Source organism: Python bivittatus, unplaced genomic scaffold, assembly GCF_059951505.1.
Source record: "Python bivittatus isolate LINGU-HERP-01145 unplaced genomic scaffold, Pbiv_v1 ctg000480_np1212, whole genome shotgun sequence".
In the NCBI taxonomy this organism is placed as follows: domain Eukaryota; kingdom Metazoa; phylum Chordata; class Lepidosauria; order Squamata; family Pythonidae; genus Python; species Python bivittatus.
The window spans coordinates 7,866,276-7,883,187 of record NW_028277075.1 but is presented as its reverse complement, the minus strand read 5'-3'; the positions used below and the strand labels follow the sequence as shown (position 1 = coordinate 7,883,187).

Below are 16,912 nucleotides of genomic sequence, written 5' to 3'. Positions count from 1 at the left end.
ATACAGTTTCATATAGTAATATAATATTAACTATATTAATTCCCATCCCTCTTCCACAGTTTAGAAACTCTTTGCTACCCTTTTTTGCTTTGAACATCCTAAATAATGTTTTACTAGAGGAACAGAATACTTTAGCACCCTAAAAAAAGTAAAACATATTGTGGGATGCAATTCTTATGCAAGGCTTTCCTTTTGAGATTCTGTAGGATGGATGTACAGCACTAGAGCTTGACAACTGAAACTATCAATTTTTTCCTTTCTGGTTTTTTTTTCCCCCTTACGAAAAAGAACGTTTTTCTGTATAATTTCCCACATACTGCCTCTTTTACTTTAGTAAGTAGTGGATGTTGTGCTTGTTCATGTTTCTCACTAGTCTCATTCTCACAGCTAATACAGATCACTGACCTGTACTGTAAATGACCATGAGATTTTTGTTTGTTTATGCTTGTAGTCCAAAAGATATATGACAAAAGGAAAAGGATAGTGGGAGGAGGGGGCAAATTTTAGAGCAACTTCTTACTTACTAAGTTTTGCAAAGTATGTGGAAAAGAGGGAGCAGAACTTGTAGATTTCTCAGGTCAGGAGGGCCTTTGCAGAAGTTTGGGTTATGCAGCAGTTGCACCCATTCCTGGATGAGGAGGCCCTGTTCATGGTCACCCATGCCTTGGTCACCTCCCAGATGGACTACTGCAATATGCTTTACATGAGACTGCCCTTATAGAGCATCCAAAAGCTTCAGCTGGTGCAGAATGTGGCTGTGCAGGTAGTTATGTGCACTCTTGGATCACTGCACATAATACTTGTGTTCTGCAAGCTGCATTGGTTAGCACTATGCTTCCAGGTTCAATTCAAGATGCTGATGATGACCTATAACATCCTTCATGGCATGGTATTGGGTTATTTCAGGGACTGCTTCTCCCAATTACATCTACCATCCCATTAGGTCTGGCAGGAGAGGCAATGCGTAGGGTCCTCCCTGTTAGGGAATGCCATTTGATGGGGCCCAGGAAGAGAGCCTTTTCTGTCATGGCCCCCACCCTTTGGAACATCATCCCACTGGGGATCAAATTGGCCGTGACCTTACTTGGCCTTTCATAAGGCCTTAAAGACTGGGTTTTGCCATCAGGTGTGGGGATCTGGGTGTGTATTAGTTCCTGTATAGTGGTTATACTGATTGCTGGTGGTGGTTCTTGTTATATCTCAACTACTGATTATATTGTTGTATGGTTTTTTATATTGTTTTTACACTATTTTTATAAATTATAAATAGCAGAGGCAATGATTCTGAATGATACAGAATAATTTTTCATCAGACTACTGTGAATTTAGGAATTTTAAAATAAATAAATACTTTTATTTATTTAATCTGACTGCCTGAAACCAACTGCATTTGAGATGGCTTACAGAATATACGTAATAAAAACAGAATACACAAACAGAAAAAAATTAATTAAAATGATAACTAGCAGTGAAAGGCTAAAATTATAAAATTATTGACAATAGTGTTTCTGTATACCATTAATTCTCAGAGGCCCTCCAAAAGAGCCATATTTTCATCTGCTCCTGGAAGGCTATGAGGGTGGGGGTTACATTACCAAATATCTTGAGTCTTTTCCAAGTTGGGCACCTGGGTTTTTGTATTTTTTCTGAAAAATCAGTATTAATCAGCTACCCTGAAAATAGAAAGTTAGGTAAAATAACTGCAATATAGCATTGAATCATTTCACTTGCTTATGGTTTAAAAGTACTTTATTTGAAGATAGAATATGGCTGTGTTCATACAACTTTAGGCAAGTTAGAAGCCTAAGGTTATGTGAATATGCAAAGCTTGGTTGGTTTCAATGTCAGTCTGAGTTTTTCTACTTTTCTCTGTGAATGTGTCTTAGCATGCTGTTTGAATCCCACTCATTTAGTTAGTTTATTATAGTTCTGAACTCCTTTACTATGTAGGCCTGCAGGGTATGCATCAGAATAAAGGAGTAGAAGATATTGGATCCAAGTGAAGGAATCACTGCTTTGAACATTCCCTAATAAACAAACAAACAAATTTGCTGACAAGTTATGCATGTGGCCCCATCAAAAAATCAATTGTATTTCACCTACAATGTAAAATGGATACAGTCCATTTTCCTTTTCAGAACTCTGCAATCCCATTCCCCACATTTCATTTTTTTTTTTAAAGTGCAGCTTGGAGTCTGGTTGTATTCTTCCATAAGCATAAGCAATTTCTGTTGATGAAATGAGAGGGGCAATTCACACTCGCCCTGTAGCTTATGTGTAACCTCAAAACCATTCTGGAAAATCACCAACTTTCTGAAACAGGTTTGGAGAATGTAGAAGAGGTGGGGTGGGCAGAGGACAGTAGGGGAGAAGAAACTCTGCTACTCTAGTCAGATTCTACCCATAGTCCCTAATTCTAGGGTTGAATTGGAGATTCTTTATATCAGAAATAATTAACAATATACTTTTCCAAAAATATTGTCCCCCCCCCCACCATATTAAATATCCAGATTTTCCAAAAAGCATCCAGCGGGTTTCTGATGGAGGAAGAATAAACTCAGCAAATCCCCATGAGAAGTAAAGCATTTTCAAGAACAGGCATTTTCCTTTGCCCTTATATATTTGTCACACTTCTTTCCCACATCAATCTCATAAAACATTCCTTGTCTCACACTTTGAAATATTGATATTATCCTACAACAAAGATAAAAACACAGCTGAGCAATATAGGTTGGTGATAGAATTATTTGCAATACACAGAAATCTCTGCTGATGTTTAGGGTTGGCACAGTATTAAACACATTACTTTTGCTGACAGGCGTTTTCATTTCCCCTCGCCTCGCAAGTGAGGTGAATTGGAAAGAAATCTAGTTTTCAATTCAAGGCCCATTCAATAAAAAATGTAAACCCAAAATAATGGCAGAATTGGCAGCAGCAAGTTAAATCAAAAGGGACCACACAGGAAATTTATTTTCAAAAGCTATATAAATAAGGAGAGGAAAAAGGCATATGATCATTCTTTCAGATTTATGCAATCTTCAAAGAAATCTCTCTTAACCCCCACCCCACCCTCCATATACACCATCCAAAATGTCTGATTTTCACTCAAGAGAGAAAAGAGCAGGTCAAATGACATATTAAGAAATGTCTCACATTTTAAGGAATTTTCTCATTTCTAAAACCGACAGCTGCATAAAATATAACAGAACCTGATCAAATTTCCATTCACCTGCTCCATACATCAGAAGCTATAATTATTCCCAATTTTTGAAATGGAAACCTAGAAACACTTTCACTCCCAACTACATAGAATGTTTCTGTTACTGCACATTTACAGAAAGCTATGGACTCCAGCTTTATCCAATGAACTCCGTGAAGCTGGCTTCTCACCAGTTTCCTGGATTTTTTTTTTTTTTTAATAACAGGAGAAATTCATACTTTGTTAGCATGTTTTTTTCTCATTCAGCAATCTGAATACTCATCAGATTTTTTTTCTGAATGCAGACTTGAGGCTTTCCTTCTGTCTAAAGGTAACATATAGTCTGACGGGCCTTCATGATCTGCATAGTGCAGCAGGACGGAACACAGTGTATTTCCTCAGTGAGAATGTTTAGTCAAGTAAACTTCTAAAATGTTGTTTTTAGACCTTTGTATATATAATTGAATATATAAAGATCTAGAAGATAGATGAGCATGCAAAGATTGTTAGTGATGCAATTTATGTCATGAAAGCTTTACTTATGCAGGCATAAGTATGCAGGCGGACATTTGCATAGCTCCCTTTTAAGAGTTAATTAAAATGTTATGACAAATCTTTTTGGAAAAAGTTGCAGCTATATTTCCCCAAAATAACATAGGATGGAGTGTGGAACCTGTGACGATATAGACGTTGCTGAACTATATCTCCCAGCATCTATCATTATTGTTCATATCGGCTGAGATTACTTGGGGTTATAGCCCAACAACATTTGGAGACCCACAGACAGATGAATTGAGCTGATAGTTGTGATGGTGGAAAGAAAATGCTAGTGTCCTTCCTGAAAGTTTATTATGCAGTTATAGTTACTTTATAGCATATTGTTAGAGTTAGAGACTTAGTCTGAATTAAGAAAGAAACCAGGTTTTTACTGTATTTAATAATGTTTAGGTAAATATAATACATCATGGTCCAGTTTCATGTAATTCATTAGCTGTTTCCTATAAGGACAGAGCAATGCATAATATGAGAGCATCATGTATTGTTTCAGTTACCTAGACATTGTAAAGGAAAGATGACAAGGACAATTCATATTTCTTATGACATCTGTCCAAATCATTCCTTTCTATTCTGTTACTGGTAAATTAAACTTTGCTCAGATTCTCATTCTTCCAACTTTAAATTCATTCTGTCCCCCTGTCAGCCTGCATTTTTAATTTGCTTTTATATGGACAAAAATATGAACTTTCCTGCACATTTTTCTATTTACTTTGTGTACACTTCTTCCCAAAATTGGCATTTTATCTAATACTTCAATTTTCCAAATGATTTTCTCTGATACAATGCATTTCATTACAAGTTCCTTTTACATATACATTTTTATATACTTTCTTAATCTCAAAAATGTAGATTCTAGTATATAGCTGTATAATTGGATAAGTTACATTGAAATGCAGACAGCACAAATTTCTCCTTTATCCCTTTTATGGGCAAGCCAGAAAACAGGAGGCATAGCACAATTGAAAGGAGAACTGGTAAGGGAGATCCAACAGCAGGCAAGCTTGAAGGAGAATTAGGTCAGAGCAAGCAAAAAGAAGAAATAGAAAGCAAATTTTACATCTATATCTAAGCCAGAAAACAATGAATTTTCTACCTGTAGCATCTTTCTGCTTTCTGTTTAAAATACTGCCAGAGTCAAAGAAAGCAGTCAAAGGTAGCACACGAGAATTCAGAGAGGATTGGGCAGAGGCCCTCTTCTTGACATTGGATGGTAAACAATATACTGTAAATAACAAGAAAAAGTAGCAGTATAAATCTGCAGTCAACATTACTTTATACTTTGCTCAGCAGGGTAGATAGTATACTTAGCACACAATTTGATATGGAGACAAGCTGCTTTGCTAATGCTTTTCACAAGCTACTTGGAGATGTGAGTGAATCTTCACATTTGGTATATTGGGGGATGTTTGGTACAGGTAGTCCTCGACTTACAATCATTTGTTCAAAGTTATGATGGTGCTGAAAAAAGTGACTTATGACTGGTCCTTGCACTTATGACTATTGCAGCATCCCTGCAATTACATGTTCAAAATTTGGGCACTTGGCAACTGGCATGTATTTACAATGGTTGCAGCATCCAGTGGTCATGTGATCACCATTTGTGACCTTCCAACTTGGCTTCCAACAAGCAAATCCATGGGAACCATATGATTCACTTAATGATGGCATAATTCACTTAATGACCATGTGATTCACTTAACCACTGTTAACAACTGCCACAAAAATGTAAAATCAGGTGCAGTCACATGATGCCTTGCTTAATGACTTCATCACTTAACAATGAATTTTCTGGTCCCTATTGTGGCCATAAGTCAAGGACTACTTCTATTAAAGTATTAACATCTAGTTCCCCTTTCTAAGACTATATTTGTAGTCTAAATACACAAGTCAATATAGGCATCACCTGTATGAAATACCTTGTAAACTTTCTTAGATTGGAATGAAGTTGCCAAATACAGAGGCAATATTACAAATGCCATTTTTATATATAGAACGTCCACCGGAGAACTGTGGAATATAGCAGGAGTGAATAATCTGAGATCATATCCAGCCTCTAAGCCCCTTTATAGTTTTCCAGGCCCCCTGATTATGATTGCTGAAAATTGACACTTTCCTGTCATTTTAAGATTGGAAACATGGCAATTGTAATTTAAGCCCAAAAATGGGCAATCAGAATTAAAAATAAAGGGAAAAAAATCCCCTCCCCCTCCACTACATACCTTGCCCTGTTCAGATACCTCATGTGGCCAAATCCACTTTGTTTCTTTCAATCTCCAAGAAGTTTTAAATGCCATCCTTGGCCACCTACAAGATGCCTATCCTTCTTACTCTCAGTTAGTGTACATAACATTCATTTATTAGAAAACAATTTCAAGAAGATCAGACATTTTTTACTAAGTCTCATTTATCTTTGGATCATATGGGCATTATGGATATCATGCTAAGCCATAGGTTATAGAATCAAAAAGTTGAAAGGACCTTCATGCTGTGTGTAGGATTCAAATTAAAGGATCTACTACAGATCATTTGCAGACTGTGTTTGAATATAGCTAGTGAAGGGGAACCCACCACTTCTCTGGGTAATTGGTTCCTTTGTTGAATTGCTCTTACTCTTAAGATTTTGTTCTAACATTATACTGAAATCTATCTCCCTGTAACTTAAATACATTATGTGTTCTGCCTTCTAAAGTGACACAGAACTGGTCTTGGTCTCATAAGTGCCTATGGGAGGGCGGTTGTGCAAGTGAGGGGGAAATGATAAAGTCTACATCACAATGTCACAACACAAACTGACTTTGGATGTTCCTTGCATCCAATGGCAGGATGCAAGAATAAAAGGCTGGGGTTTATTTTATTTAGCTCATTTTTTCATCATTATGTTTTGTACTGAACACCTGTGCTTGGTGTTATTCCACATAACATATTTTCAGATACCTGAAGAGAACAATTATATTATTCTCTTCCCTTCTCTTCTCTTCATCAGCCCTCCCAGGTAAACCAGAGGGGAAACATGATTAGATGAGCTAATTCTAATTTATTGTAAGGCTACATTAACAGAGTCTTGCAAGTCTGAAAGTACAAATCTCCCACCCTCCCTATTTACCACCTGAGTAGTTAGGGTGGGTGCTTCCTAAGTTTCTTTGTCTGGCTGTTACTCTGTCGCAGACCCCTTTCTCTTTTATCTGATCGTTCCCTAGGCAGCATCCCTCCCTCCCCCCCTAGTCTTCCAAGGTCACCCTCACATTCCATCACATCATTCACATTTCACTTTGTGTCTAAACTTCCCCAGTTCTTTCAATCATAGCATTAATTAAGTTATTAAGTTATTAATTAATAAGTCCCCCAATCATTTTCATTGCCCTTATTGGAACCTGTTCTAGTTTGGTTGAAATCTTATGCAAATTTGGTGCACAGAATTGACTCAGTACTCAAGAAGGGGTCTGACAAATGTTGACAAAGTGGAACTTGCATTACCCCCCACATCATGTTGCTGACTAGTACTGTATACAGTAGCAGTGTTTCTCAATCTCAGCAAGCTTAAGATGTTTGGACTTCAACTCCCAGAATTCCCCATTCCATGCAAGTTGGGGAATTCTGGGAGTTGAACTCCACACATTTTAAAGTTGCTGATGTTGAGAAACACTGCTGTATAGTATTTAAATAACTTATTTTAAGAACTTTTTCACATTGCCAAACCAGAGATCTCTCATTCTATAACTTAGCATTTGTATTTCCTAAGTGAAGAACTTTGCATTTGTCCCTATTAAATTTCACTCTATTGATTTTAGATCATTTCCATACCTCCTATTGAGTTTTTTTCCTATCTTCTAGAGTATTTTGTGTCATCTGAAAATCTGACAACCATTTCCTCTACTACTTCATCCAGATCATTAATACAAATATTTAAAAAATACAGGATTAAATCTTGTGGTACCCTGTTCAATACTTCATTCTAGTTCAGTGACAAAGCATTGATGAACACTTCTACTGTACAGTTTTGAGCCAGTTATATATGTACTTCATTATTATGCCATCTAGCTTACACTTAACTAGGTAGTTAATGAGAAATGAGGTGCACTGTGAAATGCTTTGCTGAAATCAAGATACATTATGTCTACAGCATTCCACCATGTATTAAGGAAGCTAACTGATCAAAAGATGATCTTGTTATTGACAAGTCCATACTGACCTGATAGTCATTGCATTGTTTTCACATCCTCCTAACCCATAGCTTGCCCAACCAGGATTTATTAAATAAATGATTGTTGGCTGGGTTCACACCTCACAGTAAGCCAAATGCAAACAAGTAATATACAGTATGGCCTATTGTGATATGGCAATTCAGCTTGTTTGGAAGCCAATAAAGGAATAAATAATAAGCATCTGGTGTAATACTGGAGAAATGAAGATATAAATGGCTGAGAATAGTTCAGTGACTTGACCTATGTTACTGTTTATATCAGAGGGAGCTGCTGAAAAGAATAGATGTACTTCAGATACGGAATTTAATTCTACACACCTAGCGCTGGAATGTGACCAAGCCATTCTTCTCTATTCACACATTAAAAGTAAGCTGTGCCTCTGAATGCACTGCATTTTTTACTTTTTTTTTTTTTGTCTGCGCTCAGTCATTGCTGACCCTGCAGTGACTGCTTGGACGAGTCCTTGCAGTTTTCAAGGCAATTGTTTCGGAAGTGGTTTGCCAGAGCCTCCTTCCTAGGGCAGAGCCCAGCTGGCGAGCGCAGGAGGCGGGGTTTCCGTTGCTTCGCGCCCTTTTTCGGGCGTGCGCGGTTTTTCGCGCTTACCAGCAACTGCTCCCAACTCCTTTTTGCAAGGCGCCGCCAGCATTTTTCCTCCCACCGGAGTGAGAGTACCCATTTGTCTACTCACGTGAGTTTTCGACCTGTTGGGTTGACAGGAACCGGGGAGGAAACAGGAGCTCACCCTGTTTAACGCGAAGGCTGGACTCGAACCGCTGAAGCGTAGACCATTTCTGGCCAGCAACTTTCAGCGTCATTAAGCCGCTGCGCCACCGCATCCCCCATTTTTTACTTACCACTTGGCAAACTTTCATGCACCTAAGAAAACTCTAAATTAGTCCCCATTTAGGAATATCCAAGTTTGTATTGTAAAACAGGCTGAGTAATATTAGATGAAATTATAAAGGAAGACAGCAGCTATCAGGCAACGCTGTGTTAACAACAAAGAAGGAATAGATGATAATGAAAGAACTGTCTGATCAAAATTTGCAAATTACACAGCAGTTTTTTAACTCTCCAAATTCTAGGAAATAAAATCTTTGTCCGTATCTGCATAAAACCAACAAACAGGGCAATTTCTGGCCTGGCCTGTATCTTGGGAGTTTTGTAATTTGATCACTAGCCTGGGAGGGATTTGGAGTAGATTTACAAAGATATTATAGGTTTACATATAGAAAGGATATGAATATATTTAGCTTAGATAAGTGGGGAGCAGGTGGGTGTCAGTAGGAGACTGTGACTTCCAGAAAAGAGGTGGGAAAAAAGAGCAATCTGTTTTAGAAATAGGAACATTTGGGAATGATTGAAGTTAACAAGGCTTTTTGTTGGCATTTAGATGCTCTAAACAGAAGCTAAAATAGGATTTGGCACCTTCCCACTCCACTGTATAGGTTCTGAAGAGTGAAAGAAAATAAAACTAGAGAGTTGTATGATGAATTTCTCCCTTCCTCCCTCTCTCCCTCCTCTCTCAAACATACACACACCCTACTCCCACACACCAATACTGTGCCCATTCATGTCAGCTGAGCAATCAAACAACTTGAAAGGAACCATGAAAGAAAATACTCTGCTTATCAAAGACAAATAATGTAATGATTATTAAAGTTTCTGACCCTTTTGAAGGAGACACACTACTCTAGGGAAATAAATGTGCATTTTGTCAAATTAAAATTGCAGTAGGGCTAAAAAATTGAACATAAACTGTAAAAAGAGGTTTATTATTTTCTGAATATTTATAGCAGACCATCAGAAATTTGTTTCCAGCTTAGTCATACCTGTTTCCATGTATCATCATATCCAATACTCTAGTTTACCTGGTGATCTCTAGATACCTTTGACTTGGACTCTCATAATCCTTTAGTCCTCTAAACCACAGTCATTGGCCAGACTGTTTGAAGTGTGTATCACTTGTTATCTAATATATCTAGAAGGCAGCACACTAGGGAAGACTTCATTATGTATGCTCCAGGGCAGCAATTGTGAAAAAGTGTGTTGGAATACAGTATTTTGACCACAGGAAACTATCTTATAGATGATTGATCTGATCTGATCTGATCTGATTTGTCCCTTTGAGTCAGTGTTGACTCCTGGTGACTGACTGCCTGGACAAGTTGCTTTATTTTTCTTGGCAAGATTTCAGAAGTGGCTTGCCATTACCTTCATCTTCCTAGGGCTGAGAGAAAGTGACTGGCCCAAGGTTACCCAGCTGGCTTTGTGTCTAAGGCAGGACAAGAACTCATGGTCTCCTGGTTTCTAGCTTTAACCACTATACCAAACTGGCTCTTGATTTGTTTTATGATTTGTTTTGTTGATTTGATTTATGACCCACCTTTATTTGTACAAAAGTGGTGCATATTATTCTTCTATTTCCCAAAAGGAATAACTCTGTGAGATGAGTTGGGCTGAGAAACTCACCCAACCAACTTCAGTGTTAAAGGCAAGATTGGAACCCATGATTTTTTGGTTCCTCATCCAGCTATTCAATTGCTGCATTATTTACTTGACCCATAGCCAGTACAGGACATTCACCAGTTCTTAAGTGTAGGAAAACTACACTTTGCAAATGCAACATATGCCTCCGTTTTCCAGCTTCAGTTCAAAACTGCTGTTTTCTGACCCAAACCATCATAAGCCCTTCAAAGTGGATGGTCTCCAGCACTTTGTTCCATTCTAGTAGTAGCCCCATCTCTGACTGGCTACAGTGCCTGACATGCCCCCTCACATTCAGTGGCTGGTTAATGCCCTGGGCAGCCATTTGTCAGCTCTTCAAGGTAGGACAGACAGGAAAACAAAGTCATGCAGGCTAATATTATTTTTATTATAAAGTTATAGTAACATAATCTTGCAAGGCTGAATGTGCTTCCCCCTCCCTCCCTCCCTTTATCTTTTTGAGAACTAGGAAGGGTCTTGTCTGAGATGTTTTCTCAGGTTATAGTTCTGCCCTGGACTCAGATTTGTTTTATCTCACCATTGTCTTGGAAGCAGCTCTTCCCCCTGTCCCTAAAGGTCATTCCTTCTATCCATTACATCATTTCATCCTGAGCTGTTGGGCTGCCATGTTCTCCATTGGTCAGCAGTTGCTCCTTTTTATAACCTTGGGGCTGATCCAACAATGGCCAATTAAATCAAGGATCTATGCTCAACCGTCCATTCAACCTTACATCTCCCAGTGGACACCTCTTCAGTTTCTGCCTAGGCTAGCTGTAAAGCTGCTCCCCTTGCTTTACAACCCACTGCCACTGTACTGTAAGGTTTCCCTTCCCTTATTTATTTTTTAAACATCTTTAAGTTTAAAAGTTGAACTACCAGTTTTTCCTTGTTACAAAGTTTCCATGGACCCACAGAGGAATTTAAGAACCAAAGAACAGCCTGTTGCCCCATTGCTTTGATTATTGTAGCATCAGAGCAATGATCCTGCAATAAGGAGAAAAGATAAAGTCTCTGTATTAATATCAAAGGATAACGTGGGAAGGATGTGGGAAGGCATCCATGTGTGAAAACATCTGGAAAAAACATCCAGAAAACCCATGGAAAAACATGGAACTAGTGAGAAAGGAACAATTCCTAAAAGGAAGGGGCAGGCTTTAGCAGACTAATTTCCACCAGGAACCAGCCAATTATGGTTGTCTTTTTTGCATGGATGATCAAGACAAGAAGGAAAGGAACAACTGGTCAGATCTTGTGGTGGCCACAGTGCAAACTGATTGTAAGCTCAGCAGCAACCCAGTCCTGTTGCCAACCCACTGCAATCCAAACTGGAATTTCTGAAGTTGGCTTAAGAAACAGCTGGAAGCAGCATGGGAAAGAAACGGTTTGGCTGCAGTGCAAAATTGCCCTAAGTGTTCATCTAGCCCAATATTGTCAGTATCTCAGCTAAATCTCTTTCTTATCACCTGTTATCTGATTTTTTAACAGGAAATGCCAAAAAGTGAACCTGAGTCACCTGTATGCAAACAATATGCATTATTTTCTCTCCTGATCCGATACACAGATTTAATGAGCTTCTCAGTAACCTATAAGCTAAAGAGCTGGCAACATAAATGCCATCTTGTCTGTGAACTTATCAAATATCCTTTCATAAGCCAGTTTCTACAAATCTCAGTTCCCCTCCCATCTGCAAAAAATATTTATGCAATTTATCAACCACCTGAAACCTGTTGAACTCTCGGTAGCTAGAGTTGGGGATATAAATGGGGATAATAATATATTGCCCTATTACTGAACAAGGATGTTGTCAGGATTACCACGATAACATATGTGAAACACTTTGAACACTTTAAAGTGCTGTATAAATGCTAATTATTATTACTGTTACAGCCCATTCTGGGTTTTATAGCAGATGCACGAAGAACCCCTAGTGGGTCTATAGTTTCTCCTACTTAATGGAGAAGCATTCTGCTTTGTCTGAACATGTTGCAATTAAAGAGTCCCACTAATTTAACTGAGTCAATATAACTTAATTTGCACATCCTGCTAACTAAAGCCCATTGGAAGGGATAGACTATTCCTTCTTTCCTTACAACGTAGAAGAATGGAGTAGACTTCTCTGTAACCATTTCAAAATAGATGATTATATATGTGGTTATTTTTGCCTACAATAATGTATATAGTCCAGGCCCTTATTTGATGACCATTTCATTTCTTGCCACATTAAACTGAACATCTAACCAACTGCAGTAACTTTTCAACATACACCAGAAAATCTGAAAAGTAGCACTAAAACTTTCCAAATTGTACAATTCTAAGGTAGGCATAGCAAATTTGATCACTGCACATATGCATACCATTTCCATGCTTGTTGCATTTACATCATTAGGGAGCACATAAATGAAAAAAAATGGGCTAGTTTAGGAATTGATCAAGAATTAGGCATGGATGCAATAGATATTAAAAAGGTGGTGTTGCAGTTCAGTTGCTTCTGACTCTTCATGACCCAGTGGACATCAAGATTTTATGCACCTTTGTGTTTTTGTAACCTCATGCTTGTGATATCATTGATAGCAGCTGGCCATCTTTTCTTCTGCCAACCTTTTTGAAAGACCCTTAGCTTTTTCCTTTTTTAAAACAACAATAATTTTTAATTAAAATTTACAAATATAAAGATAAAAAACTAATACAAATGAAGAAGAATATAAAAAGTAAAAAATAAAAATAGAGAGTGCAGAGAAAAAGAAAAAAGAGAAGTACAAACAACTTCAATAACTTATCACCTTCTCTGATATTTCAACAAAAGCTTTTCTTCTCATATTTTATCTTCTATCAATAAACAAATTATAAAGCCTTGTCATTCAGTCCTAATCAGCAGAAGTCCATTAAGAGTTACCAGAAATAACACATATATTTTAACCTTAATCAAATAAATCAGTTTTATATTCCTTTACTTTTAACACAATAATTTATCACTTTCTCTAAAAATACAGTAAAAAAAAATCTTCTTCCCATATCTTATCTCTTATCTGTAAACAAATCTTTAAAGCCTTGTCATTTGGTCCTAGTTTAAAAAAACAAAACAAAACCCACTAAGAGCTACTAGAAACAACAACATATATAAACCCACTTCGTTTTTGTTTTTTTTTTTGGTTTACTTTTAAGAATGTTGATCTTTAATCCCTTCAAATAGTGTCCCACAAATTGATTTCTTATCATTTTCTCTTTGTCTCATCTTAGAAACTCCTTCATAAGTTTAACACATCTCTTTTGTAAATCCAAGATAAGAAAGCTATCCAAGTCATTCTTCTGATTTATAATTTCTATGTCCCCTTTATTTATTAAGACATCAGCTGGTTTAATTTGTAAATCCAGTGTAACATCATTTTCCATATCATTCTTGTAGCCTGACGTTTTTAAATCCATTTTCAAATCCACATTCAAATCAGCCTCAGTATCTGTTTAATCCAGTAAAATATGCTCCTCTTCCATAACTTCTTTTGAATCCATTTTTATAATAGCAAGCATTCTTCATTTCTGAGTGCATTGTTCCCAAATATCCTTGAATTCTTCCAGAGTCAAATAATATTGCTCCATTCTGTATTAATGGAGTCTCTTCTCCTTTAATTATAATCTTTAGTTCTCTCTGGTTCCCTCTAGTCGACCTTCAAAGTCCCCTCTTATCATGTTTTTTTTTTCCTAATCAACAACACTTTCCCATGGGAAGATTTCTTACAGTTAGTTTCAAAATCTTCATATATATATATATATATATTTGTAAAACTTTAAACAACCCACAGAAAGTATTCTTGTAATTAATTTCAGAAACTTTTTTCAAGTCCATCTGGCCCCTTAATCTGATTATAACTTTCCAAAATCAACATTCTAGTCACTCTTTTGCTGTTTATTCAAAAGCGTTGATATTACCATATCATTTAATCAGATTTCTGGCTTCTTTGTATGCCATGGAAAATACAACTACAACATTCAGTAACAGATTCCCATCAGATAACAATATCAGAATTCATTAAGTCAGAATTTTTGTTTTATAAGAGTTTATCCTTATCATCATGATCACTAAATAGATAATCCTAACCCATTTGACTTCTGTCTAGTATAGCATCTAAAATTATCTCAATTTTTGAAAGTTTATTTCTTTTCCTTTTTAAAAATTACATAGGAACCTGTATGTTTAATATAAGCACGGAGAGAAGTTTGAGTTAGCAATCAGGTTTGAAGATTTGAAGAACTGAAGAAATTGAGGATCTACCTTGATGTCTTGGCTTACTTCATCCCAACTCTCCTCAGAGAGTCCTGGCTTCATCCTGAAATTATGACACTAGAGGGAAAGTCTCTGCCCACATTCCTTTTTTGGACTTTGATCAAGCAGACTTCATGACTTCTACATCAAATTAGAATTTTCCTTCTTACTCCCCCAGACTACTTTTTGATACCATCTAACCAGATGCAAAGCTCTAGAGATCACAAAAGCTTGAATATTTTTTGTGGCTTTTGAGTTAGCCAGCTAAAGGTATATAGCTCTATCCTATGAAAAGATCCAATACTTTTTTTCATCTGAAAAGTCCACTGCAACTGTACTAACATCTTTAGCTGTACTAATATCCAGTAACCAAGAAATAGATACTATACAATTTTAATGAAAGTCTGTATCAGTTCATCTTATCTGACGTCCTTCATTTGATATATCTAATGCTCTTTGTGTCAGTAGAATTATGCTCATTATCAAGCTGCTACACAATTATTCCAACACAGAACATATACATGACCCTATGTTCTACCACTTTTGCTAAAAGATCTTAGAGAGAAGACTGGGAAGAAGAAGCCAGGAGGAGGATAAGGATGAGGAAAGTGACATCTAGATAAGCTTATATGCAAGATTTTTATATAAAGTCTAGATAAATGTATATGCAAGACTTTATATAAGGCAACATAAAACGATTAAATAAATAAATAAAGGGATTTGCAAGGGTTTATTATTTTGCAATTGATCACAAATTCAAAAGGAATGGAATCAAATCAGATACTTTCCAGGCTAGCTGTTCTTGAATTTTTAAACACAGAAATAAATACATGGGGAAGCAGGTTAAATGTTTGTTCATGGTGGGTATGTAAGGAAAGGATTATGTGAGAGTATGTATGCCTACTTTAAAGCACATGCAGCGCATGACTTTCCTTGGAACTACGAACAGTCTCCAGAATGTTTGTCTGCACCATACTCATATGAGGAACAGTTTATGCCTTTCCTGTTGTTTTACAGAAGATCACGAAATATTCCTATCCAACCATTGACTGTGCTTACACATTTTCTCAGCTGCCTAGCATTTAAATAATTGGCTGACTGGCCTGAGATTTAAGGTGTATGAGAGAGGCTTTCTGTTCTTGTGGCTGTTTTCTCCATGCATGAGATACTCCAGGTAGAGAGCCAATGGCTCTTAGAGTTCTTCCTCATGGTTTCTGTAATGGGCATTCTTCTAGTCCTGGGTTGGCAGAAAAGTGTGATTACAAGTTCTGCTGCCCTGATGGATTGGCTCTATGCTGTCTCAATGATAAGGGCGGCGACTGGTAATGTCCTCACAGTTTTAACACAAGAAAATTTAAATGTAACATTTGGTGGAGTCCCTGATTGCATTTATCTTCCATCTAGCATCACCTGCCCATGGGAAAAATAACCACAATTTGCAGTCCTTAATATTTGATGGGGCAAGTTTGGGTAACTCTAGGTAGGTACTTGGAATGAAGACTTTAGTAGGTGATCACCAGTGTGGGACTTCTCCACAGCAGTCATCTGTCATTCGGACTATTTCTGAACATGAGTCAAGGCTGTTCTGGAAAAGCTCTAAAGCTGTGTCCTAAAATATCTCAACTGATAGATCAGTGGAGTGTGTGTGTGTGTGTGCAAAAGGTTGCCCAGTGCACCAAGAGAACTCCATCTCACTTTACTCCCTGCCTCTCTTCTGTTTCATCAATCTGTCAGCTGGACCATTTTATTTATTTATTTGTTTGTTTGTTTGTTTATCAGATTTATATAGCCACCTATCTCACAAATGTGACTCTGGGTGATGTACATGGGTTGAGTGGCAAGCCTCTGGGGTTTAGCATTGCCCCAGTGGCTTAGCATGTTGTCCAAACCCAAGCTAATTGTTAACTTATGGTTAAGCAGGAATTACTCCTTCAGGAAAATGTCACAGGATGCAAAAAGCACTGCCTAGCATCTAGAGTTGGTACCTGGGTGTGTACCTTAATTATACTTAATGTTAAGCAACACTTAGTATAACAGGCAAGCATGGTGAATGCATTATGCAAACTGTATTTAAGATCACTTTTTACTTTTTGCCATAAGTGGTAAGCTTTTTGGTTTAATTGCTGTCTCATCTGGCAGTTCATTTCTAAATGTATCTGACAGTTTCTTTCAGCTTACATACTGAGAACAGAATTCTAGATTTCCAGT

At 37.3% G+C, this 16,912-nt stretch overlaps 1 protein-coding gene and 1 long non-coding RNA gene across 6 annotated transcripts in view; one reads left to right on the top strand and one right to left on the bottom strand.

The window, feature by feature from the left end:
- The window catches only part of LOC103060191 (neurexin-3-beta), a 758,042-nt gene that overhangs the window by 242,687 nt on the left and 498,443 nt on the right, over nt 1-16,912 (top strand). The gene's annotated exons all lie outside the window — the stretch shown is intronic.
- Nucleotides 1-16,912, bottom strand: part of LOC148214904 (uncharacterized) — a 30,179-nt gene that overhangs the window by 10,185 nt on the left and 3,082 nt on the right. Inside the window, exon 3 of the long non-coding RNA XR_015796883.1 lies at nt 4,851-4,979. This is a non-coding gene — a long non-coding RNA (uncharacterized LOC148214904). The remainder of the gene's footprint in view (nt 1-4,850; nt 4,980-16,912) is intronic.